Raw genomic sequence first — 20,245 nt, forward strand, 5'->3', positions numbered from 1 at the left:
TTCTCCTCCTCATTTATTTTAATTCTTATTTTCATAACCCTTCCACCTCGTTCGTGAGGTTCTGAGAAGCCACTGCAGGATGGAGGGAGAATCACGCAGGTGATGAAAGCCCGAAACTTTCCCTTTGGCTTCCAGAAAAGCGGGAAGGAAAGGAGTGAGGATGGAAAATAGAAATTCTGTCTGGAGCAGGACCCATATTGTAAATGCAGGCGAACCCCATGGGAAGAAATGCTGATGTGTGACTCAGTTCAGAAGGCTGAATGATTTCTTTATTATAACTATGCTAAAATACATCAATATACTATATAAAAGCAGGATACTCAAACTACATACTGCTTTCTCTGACTATAACTCACTCCCAACTCGTGCCCCTCTCTGAGAGCCCAGCCCCAGGTGGGTTGGATTGGCCACCAGGCTCAAACAATCCTCACCAGAATCCAACCAAGCAACACCCCAGGGAAACAATTCCCCAAACATATTCAACATGGGAAAACAAGGAGCAGAAACAGAAATTGTTTTCTCTTTCATTTTTCTCTGTGCACCTTTATGAAAAATCCTGAGAGGGAGAGAAATGTGCTTGCCACAGACCCACACTCAGCTCTGACTTCTCTCAGGTTTCTCTCCCTGTGCCAAAACCCTCAGCACAGAAAGCTGGGACAGGGAGAACCTGAGTCGTGTTGGTTTTGAGAATTCCCAAATCCCTGGGGCTGGCAAAGCCCTCCCAGCCCAGGGAGTCCCAGCTGGGCCCCATGCCCACCTTGTCCCCAGCCCAGAGCACTCAGTGCCACCTCCAGGGGACACCTGCAGGGATGGGCACTGCAAAGCTCCCTGGGCAGCCCCTGCCAGGGCCTGAGCACCCTTTCCATGGGGAAATTGCTGCTGCTGTCCCAGCTGAGCCTGTCCTGGCCCAGCCTGAGGCCGTTCCCTCTCCTCCTGTCCCTGTTCCTGGAGCAGAGCCCGACCCCCCGGCTGTCCCCTCCTGGCAGGAGCTGTGAGAGCCACAAGGTCCCCCTGAGCCTCCTTTGCTCCAGGCTCAGCCCCTTCAGCTCCCTCAGGAACTCTCCATTCCCTTCCCAGCTCCCTCAGGAACTCTCCAGCCCCTTCCCAGCTCCTCAGGAACTCTCCATTCCCTTCCCAGCTCCCTCAGGAACTCTCCATTCCCTTCCCAGCTCCCTCAGGAACTCTCCAGCCCCTTCCCAGCTCCTCAGGAACTCTCCAGCCCCTTCCCAGCTCCCTCAGGAACTCTCCAGCCCCTTCCCAGCTCCCTCAGGAACTCTCCAGCCCCTTCCCAGCTCCCTCAGGAACTCTCCATTCCCTTCCCAGCTCCCTCAGGAACTCTCCAGCCCCTTCCCAGCTCCCTCAGGAACTCTCCAGCCCCTTCCCAGCTCCCTCAGGAACTCTCCAGCCCCTTCCCAGCTCCCTCAGGAACTCTCCAGCCCCTTCCAGCTCCCTCAGGAACTCTCCAGCCCCTTCCCAGCTCCATTCCCTGCCCTGGACACGCTCCAGCCCCTCCAGGTCTCTCCTGCAGGACCAGAACTGGGCACAGCCCTGGAGGGGCCTCTCCGAGCCAGCCCAGAAGACCAAATCTCACTCATTAAAAATCAAACAGTGCCCAAATCCCAGTGAGATGACTTTTCCATGAACCTGTTTTTACAGTAATTACAGGATAGCTTTAAAAAAAAAAATTCAGATTGGCATTAACAGTGGCACAGCAGCACTTGGATGCCCTCCCTGAGGCCGGAATTGAGAACAATTCCATTTATCCCTCTCCTCCGAGCTATGCCAGCCACGCTGAGGGCACATTTTGACACAGATTTATTGGGAGGCTGCAGGAACAGCTGAGGTGCACCCAGCACAACAGGGCCCTGTGGCGGATGGAGCATTTCTAACAACCCTTCCCCACTTTTTTTGGGATTTATGGCTTTGCTGGTGGATATAGAAACGGCCTGGGAGAAGAGCAGTGCATCCTCTTGCTTGAGTATAGCAGAGGGCCACATGGCTCAGTCCTTTCCTTGAAAATTCAGCGTGGTCAGACCTTAATCAAGCATTCCTCGGGAATTCAAGGTGGTCAGACCTTAATAAATCCCATTCCATGTGCTATTTCCAGCTGCCTGTTGGCAAATCAGAGCGTGGAGTGCTAGGAGCCACTCGAGCTTTTCCCTTGCATCATCTGCAGCCAGGAGGTGACAAAAGGAGCCCAACTGTCCCTTGTCCCTCAGCTGTGCCCTAGCCCTGGCTGTCCATTCCTGCCCCAACCTGCTGAGTGCCAGGAAGAGAGAAATAAATGCAACACCAAGCAGAGAATCGGGGAATTGGAGAATCAAGGAATGGTTTGGGTTCAAACAGCATCTCAGTCCATGGGCAGGCATGGATCAGCTTGCTCAAGGCCTCAAAGAGAGATTTCAGGCTCTGATAATTTTTGCCTTGTGAACATCCAGGGATTAGAGATCATTCAAGGAGAGTCTCTATCCCAGGTGCCAGGACAGACAGTAAGAAATTAAGGAATCTGGTATCCTGCCACAGAATACATCCCTGCAGCAGCCTGGCTCCTTGGATACCCCGAACCATATTCCTGTTGGCCTCATCTCCCATCTGATGGCATTTAAAATGTGCATAATAAACCCTCCATCCTGAGGGGCAGCTCCGATCTCTGCCCCCTGTGACAGGGACAGGACCCAGGGAGCAGCTGGAGCTGTATCAGGATATTCCATGATTCCATAATCCTTTCTCCTGCCTGCTGGGACATACCAGATATTTCCTCATAGGTAACTCAGCACTTTATACCTCTCCTCTGTATCCCGATTTAAAAATCCTTTCCCGTGGTGACAAACCTGAACTTTGGGGCTCTGTCTTCCCCTAGGTGAATGTGCCACGAGATCCTGGAATTCTGCTCCCTGAATTTAACTCGCTTCATCGCCTTTTTGGGGCGGGGACCCTGCGAAAATGAAGCCAAAATTCGGTGCCGCCGGCCCGAGCTCCCTCTGCCGGTGCCGGTCCCGCAGCGCCCTCCCGCATCCCACCGGGATCCCACCGGGAACCCCCCGCATCCCGCCCGGATCCTGCCGGGATCCTCCAACATCCCACCCGCATCCCGCGGGATCCTGCCGGGATCCTCCAACATCCCACCCGCATCCCGCGGGATCCTGCCGGGATCCTCCAACATCCCACCCGCATCCCGCCCGGATCCTGCCGGGATCCTCCAACATCCCACCCGCATCCCGCCCGGATCGTGCCTGCATCCTGCCCGCATCCTGCATCCCGCATCCCGCTAGATCCCACCTAGATCCCACCAGGATCCTGCTTGCATCCCGCCCGGATCCCGCCAGGATCCCTCCCGCATTCTTCTTGGATCCTGCCCACATCCCGCATCCTGCCCAGATCGCACCTTGATCCCACCTGGATCCCTCCTGTATCCCACTTGGATCCTGCCCGCATCCCACTCATATCCCACCGGGATCCCACCCGCATCCCGCATCCTGCATCCCGCATCCTGCCTGGATCCCACCTGAATCCCACCCGGATCCCACAGGGAGCCCTCCTGCATCCCTCCCGGATCCCACTCGGATCCCACCCACATCCTGCCAGGATCCCACCCGGGCCACCCGCATCCCTCCCGGATCCCACCCCCATCCTTCCTGGGTCCCGCGTGGATCCCATAGGGATCCCACCAGGATCCTGCCCAGATCCCGCCTGGATCCCACCGAATCCCACCCAGATCCCACTCGGATCCCACTCAGATCCCGCCCGGATCCTGCCCAGAGCCAGGATGCGATTCCCAGAGTGATTCCACAGCTCCATCCCGGCTCCAGCGCCCAGGCAGCCGGGCTCCTGGCAGTGAGAGCCATATAAACTCCCCTTGGGGTGTTTATTTGGGAGTGGAAGGCATCCAGCTCCCGAGCGGGAAGAGCTTTATCCCAATCCAGGCAAAAAGTTGGCAGCAGGATCTGGAAGAGCCGGGAAGCAAAATAACCTTTGAGTCAGGATTGAGCCAAGCTCAAAGCATGGGAGTGAAGAGCTCTCAGCTCCCTGTTCCTGCTGTTCAGAATTGCTCTGGGGGGGGTTTATTAGGAATTTAATTTGGGAAAACATCCCTATTTCCTTGGTGAAGTGGAATTGCCAAATCCTTTTGCACCTTGAGAGGCTTTTTTGGGCCTGTTCAGGCTGCAGAGGAGAAGCTCCAGGGAGAGCTCAGAGCCCTGCCAGGGCCTGGAGGGGCTCCAGGAGAGCTGCAGAGGGACTGGGGACAAGGATGGAGGGACAGGAGCCAGGGAATGACTTCAAAGTAGGATTTGATGGAATATTGGGAAGCAATTCTTCCCTGGGAAGGTGGGCAGGGGCTGGGATGGAATTCCCAGATTTCCCTGGATCCCTGGCAGTGCCCAAGGCCAGGTTGGACACTGGGGCTGGAGCAGCCTGGGACAGTGGGAGGTGTCCCTGCCAGGGCAGGGGTGGCACTGGGTGGGCTTTGAGGTCCCTTCCAACCCAAACTATTCCAGGATTCTTTAAGCCTCTGGTTTGTAGGAAATGAATTTGTAGGGAATTCTTAAATTCCCACCACAGTTCAGCAAACTGACTGTTTAAAAAGGAAAATGAAAGGCACACACCCCCAGAGCTCCCGCTGGCTCCAGAAGGAAGCCAGGATGTCACCACGAGAAATTCAGGCAGTGACAGGATTCTGCTTCCATAGCTGCAATAAGCAGAAAAATCCAACTGGATTAAGCCTCTATTTTTTTCCAGGAATTCCCACTTCATGGAGTAGTAATTTAATTTTCTCCTCTCTTCTTCATTGGCAGAGACAAAACCTCCAATTGATTACTGGTTTAGGCTTTTTATTTTGCATTTTTTCTTCTTCTTTTGAGGAGGGAGAAGACAAAGCAAGAACCGGGCTAAGGAGGGATGGTAGGACTGGACCCTATGGAAGACAAAGATTTCCTGTGATCTTCCAGCACTCCTTAGAGGGTGCCATCACAGAGATTCCAAATAAAACTGGGACTTTTTTTATCTCCCCTTTTTCACCCATTTTCTTAAAAAAACAAATCTTGGGATTTTTTAATCTCACCTTTTTTTTTGTTGTTGTTTTCTTAAGAATAAACCCCAACATGTTGGGACTTTTAAATCTCCCCTCTTTTTTTTTTTTTTTTTTTTTTTTTTTTTTTCCATTGTCTTAAAAAAATAAATGTTGGGACTTTTTAATCTCCTTTTTATTTTTTTTCCCATTTTCTTGAAAAAATAACTCTCCTTACAGGGGTCTCCCCTCCAGCTGATTCCCAATGTTTAACAGGATGAGTTCCACATCCTGCTGCCTTCACAGCAGCCTCAAACCCAGGTTTGAATTCCTATGGAATAAGCAGCAATGAAGTCGCTATCAAAATAAGCAGGAGCTCCAAAAAAACCTCCACCAACCAAACAAGAGGAGTTGAATGAACTCATCAAAGACCTTTTGGAGCACTGGGGCTGGTGAATCACCAGTTTTTCCCTCCCTCAGCAACTCCATCCTTGCCTGGAGCCCCGGGGAGGGCAGGTGGAGTGGGGAGGGCATGACTTCAGCAAGTTAAAAAAAAAAAAACCCTTCCCCCCCAAAAAAAAAAAAAGAAAAAGCAGAAAGTCGACATCACCCCAGTCATGTGATAGAAAAGGACCAATGGAGGCAGGTCCTGGAAAGGGGAACAGTTAAATTTGTAATTTGGGTTGTGTGAAACACTTCTTTGGGCCTCATAAACAACCACAGAACCACAAGTTGGGTACGGAGGCAGTCACCCAAGAGCGGGTCCGGGATATTGGTCAGCAGGGAGGGCGAATCGTTGTGCCTGCAAACCACAGGGTTTCGGAGGCTGGTAAGCATCATCAACCACAACCAAGCCGCTGGTTTTTTTACCCCCCCTCCTTCTTTTTAAGAAACATTTTCAGAGTTCTCTGAGCAAAAGTAGCTCAGGATCTGCTCCCGAGGCGCCGGGATGGAGCCGAGAGGGATGGCTGGGAGGAGGGTGGTGGCAATGACCAATCTTCACTTTGCACTCCCCAAGGTGGAAGAAACCCTAAATTGCCTCCCAGTGAAGAGAGAGTGAGTTTTAGAGAGGAAACAATGGCTTCAAACAGCATATTTGAGTCACTTCCTTCTTACCAGCACTTCTTGAGAGGTAAGTGCCATTCAGAATTTCTAAGTAGATGTTTTGCTTTCCCATGTTTCAGAAAATGCACGTTTGGAGAGGATCTGGGCGCTTGCTTGCAGCACATGGGGTTTTTTCCACTTCAGCTGTCTTTGAGTTGGTATCTGAGCTTGCAGAAATATCACCTCCTTGCTTATCAGTTGAAGAGATTACAACAAGGTTTCATTTAAGCTGTTCAAACAACCATTGCATGCTCGTGGATTTGGTCTTCCTAAATCCCAGGGGGCTCGGAAAACTCTTGGGAATTGCTGCAGGTACAAGAGTGGCAGCACCAGCTCCTTCTGGGTTTTTTCTCGGGGACTTTCTGAGCAGCTGCCACCACAAATGAGAGTGCAGGGAGGGAGCAGCAAGCCCAGCCAGCAGAGCAGGATTTAGGCTGGGTTGAAGGCTCAGATAAAAGCTTAGGAACCTGCTTAAAGTTTGCTGCGACTCGCATGGGAAAGGAGTGGTGGGGATGGACTGGGAGCTCTGAGGATGCTGTGATGGCTGAAGGAGCAGCTGCAGCCCTGGAGGGGCTCCGGGGGGAACTTGAGGCAGCAATCTGCGTTTTGTCACCAGTGGCCAAGAGGTTGTAACGTTCTTGTCGTGTTCTCACCACCCCCCGAGGAGCTGATGCTTTAGTCATGGCTTATTCACACTGCTCAGCCAGGCGCTGGCACGGGAAACTTCTCAGCTTGCCGGGAATTACCTTTCCAAAGAACTCCTGGAGATGAACTTTTCCCCTGTCCTGCAGCGGGGCCGTGCCCGCGTGACAAGGACACGGAGCCCGTGCCAGCCCAGGCTTGGCCAGGGACTAATGGATTTTTTTTTCTTTTTTTTTTTTTAAGATTGGGATTAAATGTGTGAGATGGTATTTCTCGTTTGGACTCAGATGTTTATTAGTTTTTATCTATATTATAGTCTCACAAGGTGTGTGTTTTGTAGCAGTTAGCTTTAGTCAGTTAAAAGTGGAGATGTATATCTCTTTCTAAAAGGTTCTTTAAGGATAAACTGTTTAAGGAATGACACTAATATTATTTTTACTTTTAACTCAGTAAGTAACTATTTATGGCTTGTAATGGGGACTTTTTAATCTAATTATACAATACTACTCAAATTCATTAAGAAGGTAAAGAAGAAAGACAAGCTTCTGTTTTAAAACTTCTATCTTATTTTATATCTATTCCTGTATTCTAAAACTTTAAACTCTGAGTTTCCACCCTGTGCTATCACACACTTCCATTCCAACTCCACACCTGTAATCTCAGTTTTATTGTTGAATTTTGGAAGCTTCTCCACGGCCTCAGGTCAGTGCAGTGTTCTCCTGGGGGTCAGTGCCTGGCAGCACAGAAAGTCTGAAATTCTCAGCAGCCGGGGCTCCAAGAAGGGAGCAGCACTTGAGAGCTGCTCCCAGCCCAGCCTGGCTGCCGTGAGTCAGGACTTTATTCCCATTAATAACGGGGAATGCGGAAGAGCTGCTCCCAGCTGCTGTGTCACCACTGGCAGCAGCTCCTGAGGGTCACAGCCTGCCCAAATCCTACCCAGCTCTGCTGTTCAAATCTATTTTTTCCTCCCCCTTCTCCTCATAGCCAAAGTTTTTCTCCATCTTTTTCCCTGTGAGTCACCAGCGCCTTCGTGCCTGGGTGGGGGAGATGCTGAAGGGTGAGCAAGAGGTGCCCAAGTGCTGACATTGCTCAGCACCCCGAGCAGGGAAAGGAAGCAATACTGCTAAAATAACAAGCAGGATCTTCCTGCAATTCGTCAGCCTTTTATTTATTTATTTTCTTAATTTAATTTTTTTTTTTTTTTTTTTAGCTCAGCAACTGCTCGGCTTTTAATCTGTAGCACAGGAAGGGTTCTTGAGGAAATTCTGTGCGTGTGATAAAGAACAGAGTGAACCTCGTGGGGCTGTGCTTGTGCCAGGCCACGGGGCGGGATGGAGAGCAGGGGTCGTGTGCTTGGCAGGAACCCAAAACATTTCAGAGCAGCTGGTTGAAAACCAAGGGATGACTTGTCCAGAAAAGGAGGAGTTTCCTAAAGCTGCTTAATCCAGCAAGAGATTTAGCCCAACACCCCAGAATGGGGTTTATTTTTGTCCTCGTTTTTGGCATTAATGTTGCTCCAGCACCAGTATTTCATTTTCTTTGGGGAATGGGCTACAAGCAGCGTTAGGCTGGAAGTCATCTGTGTATTTTAGGAACACCTGGAATGTTCTGGGCCAGGCCGGACTGGGCTTGGAGTGACCTGGGATAGTGGGAGGTGTCCCTGCCCACAGCAGGGGGTGGAATGGGATCATCTTTAAGGTCCCTTCCACCTCAAATCGTTCTTGGTTTTTATACTTATATAAAATTTTCTATTCAGTTTTGACAGGCCAGGCACAACATCCTGCAGAACTTTGTGTAAAGAGGTTTTTTCCTGCAGAAAACCTGGGGTCAAACACTTCAGTTGAGTTGTAAAACAAATGTTTCATCATTGCAAAAGAACATCGTGTGTGTGTGTGTGTGTGTGTGTGTGAACATGGAACGGTTCTCCAGCAGTTCCCTTTTTGTTCCTTTCTCCACTCAAACGAACTCCAGGCAGTTTCAAAATCCTGGGCTCAGCAAAAGGAACGTTTGGGCTCAGGAGCAAGAAAAATAATCATCCCTAGGGTGGGTTGTTCTCACCCTATTTCTCAACAGGCTTTGCAAAGAAACGTCCCCAAAGTGCCTCTTTTTCTGCTCTTCCCGCCAAAATTTATTGCGCTTTCTCCCTCAACCGAAATCGTGAAGGAAAGGGGAAAAAAAAAAAAAATTGTTTTCTCTGTGGATTACCCTTTATCAGGCCAGGCAGCTCTGTGAGAAGGAAATCCATCATTCTTTTGGAGCTTGATGCTAGGTGAAAATTGGGAAAAAAGGAGGGGAATGGGGAAGCTACATATCCATGGGGTGTGGTACACCACAAAGGATGTGGCCCTTTCTCTATCACACCACACCAGCTCCTCGCCGGGGGAATGAGGAGCAGGCTGGAACCTCAGAATTCCAAACACATCCCAAGGAGACCTCTTGGGATGGGGCATCAAAACGAGTCCCGTTGGCGGGGTTTGTGGTAAAGAGTGACCCTATAGGCTTTAAAGGAGGACAAAATCATTGTGTCACACACCCTCCTAGTTTTTATAATTTCTAATTTTATAATTTCTCATTTTGTAATTTCCAATTTTATAATTTCTAATTCTGCCATTTCTAACTTTGCAATTTCTAACTTTGTAATTTCTAATTTCACCATTTCTCAAGGTTATTACATTGTAACGATTTAAAAATTCCTGATAATTTTTGCCTATGAAAGAAAACAGAACTAATCTTTTTAGGCAGCTCAAAATAGCACCAAGTGTAATCTTTTCCAGGAGGGCACTTTTCCTTCATTTTTGCTGCAAGGTTGGATTCTTCCAATAGGCAAAGAAGTTTTCCCCTGGTTTTGCCTGTGTGGTATTTTTTTATTAATTAATCGTGGCTGTGGTGTGACATTTGGATGGTTTGTTATCAACTGGGAGTGAACACCAACACAAATTTTAGAACATGATATAATAGAAAAATACACTGTGGGTGATTTCTTCTGAGTCCTACAATGCCAAGGAGCACTCTGGCATTGAGGGATTCTTGCCTTCTAAATGCAAAATAAAAGTGTGGTGAGTCCAAGGAAGGGCGATGAAGCTGGGAAGGGGCTGGAAAACAAATCCTGGGAGGAGCAGCTGAACTGGGGGGGCTCATCCTGGGGAAAAGGAGGTTCAGGGGGACCTTGTGGCTCTGCACAGCTCCTGACAGGAGGGGCAGGGAAAGGAGGAGAGGAACTGGCCTCAAATGGCACCAGGGGAGGCTCAGGTTGGAGATTGGGAAAGAAAATTTCCCTGGCAGAGTGGTCAGGCCTTGGGATGAGCTGCCCAGGGAGGTTTGGAGTCACTGAATTGTCCCAGAGGAGTCTGGATGTGGCCTTGGGGACAGGGTTGGGGTGATGCTGGTGGGGCTGGGTGATTCTGGAGGTCTTGAGATGATTTAATGGAGAAGTTCTTCCTGCTCCGAAGGTCGTCCCTGCTGGGATTCAGGGACACCCATCCCTGAGCACTCTGCTTCTCACTGGAAATTAGTGGCTCTGGCTTTCCTTGTTGTGGGATTCCCGTTGGAAAAGTCCTCAAGTCCCCGGTGCTGGGTGGGATGGAGGCTGAAGTGATCAGGGGCTCGCTGCCATCATCTCCAGAATTGTGGATTCCTCATCCCTGGCAGTGCCCCAGGCCAGGCTGGGGCATCCTGGGACAGAGCAAGGTGTCCCGGCCATGGCAGGGGTGGGATGGGATGATCTTTAAAATCCCTCCCAACCCAAAGCAGTCTGGGATTCTCTTTTTTCCAGCAGCATAAATTCCCTTGTCACTGTGGAGAGAGAATTTTCCAGGCCTTTTTCAGGCTGCCTGTCCCCTACCAAAGAGTTAATCCATGTCAGCATTATAAACCACTGACTGCAGCTTGTGAATAGGAAATTGAACTAAAGCTCATAAAAACCTTGGCTTACAAGTAGAAAAACCTTGCACAATGTCTGATTTACACAGCCTGAGCTCTTTTTTTCACTTAAAAGCCTTGAGAAACATTGCGAGGCCTGAACGCAGGAAGTAGAAAGTCTGACAGAGCTGAACATGCTGCTCTGGTGAGATCAAGAGATTTTAGCCTGCGCCAAAATATTTCACTGAGCGTTTGAGCAGCCACGCTCAGCCCAGGGATGTGTTGTGCTGAGTCTGAAAAGGATTTCGGTTCTGTCTGGCCTGCACATCCCTCGGGTTGTTTTGCCTTTGCCCTTTATCTCTCGATATTTTTTGGGTGTTTTACCATGAGGGACCAGCTCCAGCTCTGAGGTGGCTCTCTGGTGGAAAATGAAAGTGTGTCCCCCACGCTGCCAGGGGGTGCAGTAAAAACACAAAATAAACTGCTTTTTTTTTTTTTTTTTTTTTTTTTTTTTTGTGACCAGAAGATAATCAAGATTTAGTTTGGCTGCTGAAGTGTGATCCCAAAATAACAGGATGCTTATCCCAAAATCTCAAAATGCACGGTGATGCCAGGGGTAGTGGCACGTTTATGAAAGCAATTTTTGAAATTTGACTTCAGAATAAAGAATGAGCGTGTCAATCATGCTGTTGTTTGAGAGGGGAGAGTCTGCACCTAAAGAAGAGTGGCAAGGAAATTGCTGCTGTTGGATTTAGAAATTGGATTTGAAAAGCCAAGCAGGAGCAATCCTAAGCAAAAAGCAGATTTCTCTGTAGGTTATCCCAAAACGAGGAGAAATGTCTGACTTTGACATCCTGCCACGTGCAAATGGAACCTGCTGGGTTCCAGAGGTTTCTGCTGCACATCCAAAGGGATTCCCAGAGAGCCAGGCAGGAATGAGGATGGAGAAAAGGCTGAAAGGCAGAGTGGGCATTAAATTGTACCAGAGGAGGTTCCTTGCCATAAAACCCCGCTGAATCCAAGGCTTGAACAGAATCCTAAAAACTCCTGGATTTGTCCATACATACAGAGTAGCATGGAACTGTTTAGGTTGGAAAAGCCCTTTAAGATCATCAACAAATTTCTTAATAAATACCAGCCAGGTTGAAGGGGAAAAAAAACCCCAAAAACTTCAGAAGGGTTAAATTCTCCCTTTGCCTCTCCCTGCCCTATTTCAGAGCACAAAGCAAACACTGTTAAAGCTGGGGAAGAAAGATCCCCTGGAAGCAGCTCTGTCATCTGCCAGATGATTTGTGGCTTCCTCCAGGACATCTGGGATTGGCCATGGAGGGAGACAGGCCACGGTGACTCACTGGGCTGAGAGGACAAGAAAACATCTCTCTCCTTTTTTCTGCTCCGGGGAGGCTGGGTAATATTTGGATAAACTTGAGTCAGCTGCTCAAATGGTGCAGTGAGATCTCCTCTTTGGAAGGCACCGATGAGCTGTGAGGGGTGGCAGCAGTGGGGATGGCAGCAGTGCTGGTGCTGGAAGCATCTGAGCTCCCACGAAGGGAGCTGTGACGTGGCTTCCTTTGAAAAAGGCAGGTGTTTGTGAAGGGAGGCAGGAGCCTCTCTTGAAATGAAAAAAAATGCAAATTATTATAATTTTGAGATTAAGGAGGCTCTCAGGCAAAGATATGGGAGCAGGAATAACAGTTCTTTATTAGAATATTAATAAAAAAATGAAAATAAAAATAAAAATAAAAATAAAAATAAAAACAAAAATAAAAATAAAAATAAAAATAAAAATAATTAAAATTTTTAAAAAAATATAATAATAATAATACAAAACAAACACTGCCAAGGTCAGAAATGCCCTGTCCCCTGTGGGTCAGGGAGGTGGCTCAGCCCCATCCCAGGGTGGCTCAGCCCTCCTGCAGTGCCAGCTGTGCTTCTGCTGGAGCAGGATCTGCACAAGGGGGGAGTTTTCCTCTGGAGCTCCAGGGCTGGGGGAGATGGGCCTGGGCTCCTCTGGGAATGCAGGGGGAAGGAAGCTGCTCCTCTGGGAATGCAGGGGGAAGAAAGCTGATCCTCTGGGAATGCAGGGGGAAGGAAGCTGCTCCTCTGGGAATGCAGGGGGAAGGAAGCTGCTCCTCTGGGAATGCAGGGGGAAGGAAGCTGCTCCTCTGGGAATGCAGGGGGAAGAAAGCTGCTCCTCTGGGAATGCAGGGGGGAGAAAGCTGCTCCTCTGGGAATGCAGTGGGGAGAAAGCTGCTCCTCTGGGAATGCAGGGGGAAGGAAGCTGCTCCTCTGGGAATGCAGGGGGAAGGAAGCTGCTCCTCTGGGAATGCAGGGGGAAGAAAGCTGCTCCTCTGGGAATGCAGGGGGAAGGAAGCTGCTCCTCTGGGAATGCAGGGGGAAGGAAGCTGCTCCCCTGGGAATGCAGTGGGGAGAAAGCTGCTCCTCTGGGAATGCAGGGGGAAGAAAGCTGCTCCCCTGGGAATGCAGGGGGCAAAGGCTGCTGTGCTGTTCCCAGGTCAGATTGTATCCAGGTAGGAATGTTTGGCTCCTCCCCTGGGCACAGCATCTCCCCATGGATGATGGAATTTTCTCAGCCATGCAGGGACACTCACTGGCCATGAACAGAAGTTAATTAAAAATTAATAATTAACAGAAGAGGTCTCCTGGAGAGATAAAGAAAAAAACTGCCCCACCTCTGGCAGATGGTGACAGAGCACAACCCCAGCCATATCCTGCATTTCCCACTCAGGACAATTGGTGAAGCCTGTGCACACACCAGAATATCCTCAGGAGTGCTGCAATCAAGGCATGCCACTCCTGCCAATGCAAAGAGTAGGAGTTATGCAGATTCCCAATGTCATTTCCAAAAGAAATTAGTTATTTTTTCACTGGGATCCCAGCCAAAGCCTTGCTGTACAAACAATTTAAATTCATTAATAAAACTAATTGGTTTAGTCCAGTAACACTAATTTTACTCCAAAACATGAAACCTTCTATAAAAATTTATTCAAAATATTGAAATAGGAGAAAGAAAAGGGCATAGAAGGGCTGAGTGTGAAGCAGGGAAGGAGAGAGTGAGGGCAGCTCAACTGAAATTGAGTTTCCAGTTCATCCTCGATGTTGTCTGGGGGAGTCTCCACTTCTGCTGAAACTCTGTCAAACTGGGCAGTTTCACTTGGTGAAGATCTGAGAGAACACTTTCTCTGGCTTTGATCAATCTGGGAATTTCCTTTTCCAACCTGCAGTTTTTGTTTTGAGTTTCTCATTCCGGTGAACCCCCAGGCAGTCTGAGATGGGCTTGGGGTTCTTTTCTTTTGCCTCGTGAATATTTTGCCTCGCAGGAAGTTTTCTGTTGTCTGCTTTCACACCAAAGCTGTGATTTTGAAAGCCCAGAAACTGCATTTAGGTTGGGTTTTGTCTGCAGGTTGAAAGGTTTATTATGTCTTACAAGTATTTCTGAGAAAACACTGGAAGGAAACCTGAAAACCATCAGGTTTTATGAGGTTTGCTATAAACATTTCAAGCTGCTGTATTTAGGGCAAGCCCTGCCACCCTCATCAAATCAGCAGCTCAGAAGCTCTGAGCCAGCCCTTCCAGTGGCTTTTTGTGGTGTTTAAAAGGGAAAGGAGAGTTTGGGAAACCCCTGGCAGGTTGAGGGTGAAGCACAGCGTGGGACTGAGCGCGTGTGTCCTTTGTGACAAATGTCTGGGACCTTCAAAGGGCCCAGCACCGCCTGCAGCTCTCAGAAGTTCATTTTTCAGGTGGTTTTATGGCATTCATCTGTGCTGTGACTGCCAGACCTGGGCTCAGAGATCCACAGAATCCTGGAGTTAGGAGAGTGGGAAGAGATCTTCAGGATCACCCACTCCCACCATCAGCAGCACCAGCTTCACACCAAACCATAACCCACATCCAGACTCCTCCTGAACCTTCCCAGAGAATTCCCAGCTCCCACATCACTCCCCTCTCCTGTCAGGAGTTCTGCAGAGCAATGAGGTGCCCCCTGAGCCTCCTTTTCTCCAGACTGACCAGCTGATGGCCACTTTGTCCCTGTCTGGGGGGGTTACAGGATTTTATCCTAAGAATTGGCTCTAGGACACATTTTCTTCCCCCAGGGAAAGGGGAAGTGTGGCTGCAGGAATGGTTTTAAAGCAGTGCTACCTTAAATCTGTCCTGGTTGTCTAAAATCAGTAGTGACAGCCCCCGGGTTCATCTCCTGCCCTCACACAGCACCACAGCTCATCCTGACATCTGCCAGGGGTGGCTGGATGGGGCTCCCCTCACGTTCAAAAGGACATTGAGAATGTCCAGAGATGGGAAAAGGAAAACACATCCTGGGAGGAGCAGCTGGGAGAGCTGGGGGTGTTCAGCCTGGAGAAAAGGAGGATCAGGGGGAGCTCATTGCAGGAGGGGCAGTGAGGTAAGGTTGGTTAAAGTGAAAGGAGGAGAGGAAATGGCCTCAAATGGCACCAGGGGAGGCTCAGGTTGGAGATGGGGAAAGAAAATTTCCCTGGCAGAGTGGTCAGGCCTTGGGATGAGCTCCCAGGGAGGTTTGGAGTCACTGGAATTGTCCCCGAGGAGTCTGGATGTGGCCTTGGGGACAGGGTTTGGGTGATGCTGGTGGGGCTGGGTGATCCTGAAGGGTTTTCCCAGCTTGATTCTGGGATTCTGAGAAGATCCAGCACTTCCTAAACTCCACCTTCAGGGCAGGTCGGACAAGTCAAACTCTCTGGTGCTCAGCCTGGAGCAAAGGAGGCTCAGGGTCCCTCATTGCTCTGCACAGTTCCTGCCAGGAGGGGCAGGGACAGGAGGAGAGGAAATGGCCTCAGGTGGCACCAGGGGAGGCTCAGGTTTTTAAAACAGCTCCTGTGAAACTCAACAAAAAATGGTCACCCAGATTCCTCTGGTGGATCTTTTCCTGGCTGTCCCCTGGATCTCTGGGAGACAGGAACATCTGAGAGTCGCTGTTGGGGTTTCTGTAGAGCTTTGGAACATTTCTGTCCCTCACAGAGTGGTCAGGACTTGGGATGAGCTCCCAGGGAGGTTTGGAGTCACTGGAATTGTCCCAGAGGAGTCTGGATGTGGCCCTGGGGACAGGGTTTGGGTGATGCTGGTGGGGCTGGGTGATCCTGGAGGTCCCTTCCCACCTGGATGATTTGGGAGTCACATCACCCAGAGAGGCCCCGGATCTGAGAGCAGGGCTCCACCCACCTCACGGGAAGGGCTTTGCATTTCAGAATTCAGTTACCAGATAATATCAGACTTCTGTAAAACACTTCTGGTTTTCAGGACCTCCATGTAAATGAGCTCTGGGTGTTGTATGAGTCAGCGATGGAATAGAATTCATATCTGGAAGATGCACTCAAGTTCAGACTCCACCAACAAAATTTTCAACTAAAAGAGAGAGGTTTAGATTAAATATTAGGGAGAAATCATTAGAATGAAATTCCTGGAGAAGCTGTGGCTGCCCCTGGATCCCTGGAAGTGTTCAAGGGCAGCTTGGACAGGGTTTGGATCCACCTGGGACAGTGGGAAGTGTCCCTGCCCATGAAGGGGGGGGGAACAAGATGATCTTCAAGGTCCTTCCAACCCAAACCTTTCTGAGTCTGTATTTGTGAGTGCTGGGGAATCACTTGCTGCATAATGTAGTGGTTTCATTGCTCCAAACACTTTGCAAGAAATTTAATTACAACTTTTTCCATCCTTTGGGCCACCTGTGAGAGGAAAAGGAGCCCTCAGTCTGCAGAGTTTTCTCTTCATCAAACCTGTAAAAGTGAGAATGGACGGGGCTGAACACCCACACATTTTTCACACCAAGCATAAAAAAAACCTTTGCACACTGAAACCAAGAGTCAGGTCTCTTATAGGAACATGAGCTTCTTCTGGCTGTCCCTTACTGGAGAAAATGATTTAATTTTCTAAATGAAACAGGGTTTCATGTTCAGCGTGCCTGGAAATGAAATGTGAATGACTTGCCAAGGTTAAAAACCAGAGATACGATCAACTTTTGGGGTTTAAATGTGGTGAATCATTGAGATTTTGGAAAAACAATCAGAACTTTTAATGCAAGGGTGGTTTTCTTTTCCTCAAATAGGGATTGTAATGGAAATAGTCATTTTTGTCATCAGTTCCCCAGGGAATGGGCACGGCCCTGAGGCTGCCAGAGCTGCAGGAGCCTTTGGCCAGCACTGCCAGGGATGCCCAGGGTGGGATTTTGGGGTCTGGGCAGGGCAGGGCTGGCACTGGGGGATCCCTGGGGGTCCCTTCCACTGAGGTTATTCAATGGTTTTACAAATCCCATTTCAGATAACAAAACATTAGCAACATGAAGAGGGATTTAGGGTGCCCCTGTGGGGTGAATTTCTGTCATTAAACTGATTTCTAGGCAAGGAAAGATGATTAAGCATCATATTTTACTGAGGCAATTGAGGCAACCCAGACTTTTGTGTACATGGAAGCTGATGCAAGAATCAGGGAAACCACTGGAAAGACCTGGCTGATGGCTTTGGGCTTTGGCTGAGACCTGGGATGACTCCTGTGCTGCAGAAAAAGGTGTGGCTCCGATGGTCCAGGCCAGCAGTTCCTCTTCAAACTGCTGCTTTTTGCTTTGGAGCAGAATCATGGAATTCTGGAATGGTTTGGGATGGAAGGGACATTAAAACTCTTCCCATCCCACCCCAGCCACGGCAGGGACACCTCCCACTGTGCCAGGCTGCTCCAGCCCCAGTGTACAACCTGGCCCTGGGCACTGCCAGGGATCCAGGGGCAGCCACAGCTGTGCCAGGGCCTGCCCACCCTCACAGGAGGAAATTTTTCCTAATGTCTGATCTAAACCTGTAATTTCTCACTTTGAGGCCATTCCCTGTGTGCTGTCCCTCCATCCCTGGAAATTGTCTCTCTCCAGCTTTCCTGGGGCTCCTCCAGGCCCTGCCAGGCCACCCTGAGCTCAGCCCAAAGCTTCTCCTGTGCAGGTGAACAATCCCAGCTGTGCCAGCCTTTCCTGCCAGCAGAGCTGCTCCATCCCTCTGCTCATCCTGCAGCCTCCTCTGGTTTGCTCCAGCAGGTCAATCCTGGCCATTCCTGCCCTGTTTTTCCCCAATCTCAGGATGTGCTGAATAAAAAACCTTTCTGTGTGATCCAGAGGTGCCAATTCCAGCTGCCCACGGGTGACTTGGCTCATTTTTCCTGTTTTATTTTACGGCAGTCCCCTCCCAACCCTTCCCTCCTGTGACAGCTCCAAGTTTTGGGCAGATCCGTGACCCACGTGGAGAGGGCAAAGGCAGCTCTTGAGGCTTTGGGGAGTTCCTGCTTTGATGAAACCACCCCAGCTGGAGATCAAAAGCACTTTTTAACCAGAAGCAGTTGGAGGTTTTTCACCTGCTCAGCTCCTTTTCAGCCTCTGGTAAAGCCCATTCCAGGCAGGGAGAGCAGGAGATCTCCAGATCCCATTGTCCGAGGGGATCAGCTGTGGGAGCAGGCTGGACACGAGCTCAGCCTCTGGAAATTCAGGTGTATACAAATTCCTACACCGAGGTTTTATGATTTAACAGAAATTTGTGACCAGATTTCCACTCATTTCCAAGGAAAATCTTGTTTTCTGGCTGAAGTCCCTCACTTGTTAAGGTGAAGAACTTGAATTTTTTAAAGCACTGCTGCACTTTCTAGTATTTTTTTGGTTTGTTTGCTTTTTCTCCAGAAAATTAAGGCCTCTCTTATTTGAAACTGCAGTTCAAAGACGAATGAGAAATTAAATAAATAACCTACAGAAAAACATGAGCTGTCCTATTTTAGGATGTTATTACCTGCAGCAAAGCTTCTCTCACTTCTTTTTCTTCGGTGAGAAAACAAACTACCTCGTGATTGAGGTTTGGAGGAAATGCTGCTCTTTGCAACATTTGCCACCAACCAGTTCACCCAAACATTTCTAGCACATGACTTAGAAACGTGCTAGAAATGCTGCAAATTTTGCTGCTGGGTTTGCATTTCTGCAGCTGAAGACTCACCTGCTTTGAGGTATCTCAAAATGAAGGCAAAAAATAAAATAACCGAGCAGATTAAAGATTTACCTAGGGAAAAAAAAAATCAATTTAAAATATTTTTTACCAGAATTCAGTGCAGAAAAAGAGGTGAGAAAGTCAGGAAGGGGAAGAAGTTTTTCATGGTGTGTATGATTTAACCCTTGAGTAGCAAAGCCACTTTTCCTCCGCTGACCTCTGTTTCCACTGGGGGCTGCATTTTCCAGCTGGAATGGAGAATATTCCTGAGCAGCTGGAGCTGCCAGGATTCCAGGGAATGGTTGGGTGATGGAAATCTGCATCCCAGCTGCTGATATTTGAGACACAGGTGTTTGGAGCTGCCTTTGCCTGTGAGCTAAAATAAAAGAATAGAGAAAAGTCCCCCAGGTTGTGCTCCCAGAAAATCCACTGGCATTTTTCCAGGTTTTTCTCTTTTTTTTTGGAAGATCAGTGTTTGAAGTCCATCCCCCATTGTCCATCCTACTGGGTTGTTAAATTATTGTCCTTTCCTTCACTGCTGTCTTCTCACTTTGGTTGGGATTGGATGGATGCAGGTGGCCCAAAGAAATCCTGGTGCTGTGCCTGGCACCTGGAATTCCTCCCTTTGATCCTGATTCCTGGAGCTTTTTTAGAAAGTCAGGAAGGCATCGTGGAATCCTGGATTGGTTTGGGTTGGGAGGGACCTTAAAAATAATCTAATTTCTACCACTTTGCACTCAGAGCTTTCCACTATCCCGGGTTGCTCCAAGTCCCATCCAGCCTGGCCTTGGACACTTCCAGGGATGGGAAATCCACAAATTCTCTGGGATGGAAGGATTGGCCTCTCCTGGAGCTGCTGTGCACTCCTCCTCTTTAATTTCTGAGTTTACCCAGAGTCCTGAGTCAACAAGTGCTGAGTACACCTCCAAAGTTCCTGATTTTTTTCCCAAAATCTCAAGTTCAGGACTCTGTGCATGCATCCCACTGGATGAGCAGGTTCCTGTGGGATCTTAATTTCCTTTTTCCTGGCTCTCCTAGAAGTTTCCTGCATGAGCCTGGGCCTACTAATTTCGGTAATGCGGTGACATCAACATTAATTTTGGCAACGCAAAACTCGAAAGTGGCATCGTGTGCTGGGCGTGGGAGGGAGAAAATAGCAGGGAAAAAGAGAATTATTTCTGAACTGGTTTCTTCGTTGTTTCTTTTTCGCTTGAATAGATGTGAAACTCAAGAGGCAGCTTGTGTCAGAGTTCTGGTGCAAGTCACGATGTGGGAGATAAAAAGTGGGGAGGGTGTTGAGCCCAAGGGTTGGTTCCAGTCAAGACTAGAGCAGGGCAGAAGTTGTGCCTCATGTGCAGGGAATTGCTGGGCCTGGAGCAGAGCCTGGGGCTGCTGTGACCTCCTGCACACAGGGACAGCCAGGGACAGACTGGGAAAGACTGGGACAGACTGGGACACACAGGGACAGACAGGACTGAGGCCCCTCTCAGCTGATGCCTTGGGAAGGCTGAGCTGGAGCAGAGCTGGGCAGAGCTACAGAATAAAGCAGGGATTTATTCAAGGATCTCCTCCATGGATCCACCTTGGGCAGCACCAGAGCCCAGCCAGGGCTGCACCCAAATGACCCAAAATGGTCCCAAAA

The sequence above is a fragment of the Lonchura striata genome, chromosome 2 (genome assembly GCF_046129695.1).
Source record: "Lonchura striata isolate bLonStr1 chromosome 2, bLonStr1.mat, whole genome shotgun sequence".
Classification (NCBI taxonomy): Eukaryota; Metazoa; Chordata; class Aves; order Passeriformes; family Estrildidae; genus Lonchura; species Lonchura striata.